Raw genomic sequence first — 1,368 nt, forward strand, 5'->3', positions numbered from 1 at the left:
ATACAGATTATTTGTCATGGTTTACTTGTTAATTTTCTTAAAATCCATTCTTTGTTTCCTGTAAATATATTATTTATTTCCTAAAGCAAATTGCATTAATGAGGGAGATCGGTTGATTTGAATAAGTTAGGAAAGTTAGATCCGTTATCTTTTATATGTTAGGAAAGTGCTAATTTTTGAAAGAAAAAGAGTGGAGTGAAAATAAACCAATGGATAAGATAACCCGTGGGAGCTGGGAGGATATAAAACCGGACAAAAATAAAACCAGAGTATCAAGCTACCAACTGCTCCATTAGGAGTAGAGATTATTTGTCATGGTTTACTTGTTAATTTTCTTAAAATTCGTTATTTTTTTCCTGAAAATATATTATTTATTTCCTAAAGCAAATTTCATTAATGAGGGAGATCAGTTGATTTGAATAAGTTAGGAAAGTTAGATCCGTTATCTTTTATATGTTCGGAAAGTGCTAATTTCTGAAAGAAAAAGAGTGGAGTGAAAATAAACTAATGGATAAGAAAACCCGTGGGAGCTGGGAGGAAATAAAACCGGACAAAAATAAAACCGGAGTATCAAGCTACCAACTGCTCCATTAGGAGTAGAGATTATTTGTCATGGCTTACTTGTTAATTTTCTTAAAATTCATTATTTGTTTCCTGAAAATATATTATTTATTTCCTAAAGCAAATTGCATTAATGAGGGAGATCGGTTGATTTGAATAAGTTAGGAAAGTTAGATCCGTTATCTTTTATATGTTAGGAAAGTGCTAATTTTTGAAAGAAAAAGAGTGGAGTGAAAATAAACCAATGGATAATAAAACCCGTAGGAGGTGGGAGGAAATAAAACCGGACAAAAATAAAACCGGAGTATCAAGCTACCAACTGCTCCATTAGGAGTAGAGATTATTTGTCATGGTTTACTTGTTAATTTTCTTAAAATCCGTTATTTTTTTCCTGAAAATATATTATTTATTTCCTAAAGCAAATTTCATTAATGAGGGAGATCAGTTGATTTGAATAAGTTAGGAAAGTTAGATCCGTTATCTTTTATATGTCCGAAAAGTGCTAATTTCTGAAAGAAAAAGAGTGGAGTGAAAATAAACTAATGGATAAGAAAACCCGTGGGAGCTGGGAGCAAATAAAACCGGACAAAAATAAAACCGGAGTATCAAGCTACCAACTGCTCCATTAGGAGTAGAGATTATTTGTCATGGTTGACTTGTTAATTTTCTTAAAATCCATTATTTGTTTCCTGAAAATATATTATTTATTTCCTAAAGCAAATTGCATTAATGAGGGAGATCGGTTGATTTGAATAAGTTAGGAAAGTTAGATCCGTTATCTTTTACATGTTAGGAAAGTGCTAATTT

This window comes from Triticum dicoccoides, chromosome 5B, assembly GCF_002162155.2.
Source record: "Triticum dicoccoides isolate Atlit2015 ecotype Zavitan chromosome 5B, WEW_v2.0, whole genome shotgun sequence".
In the NCBI taxonomy this organism is placed as follows: domain Eukaryota; kingdom Viridiplantae; phylum Streptophyta; class Magnoliopsida; order Poales; family Poaceae; genus Triticum; species Triticum dicoccoides.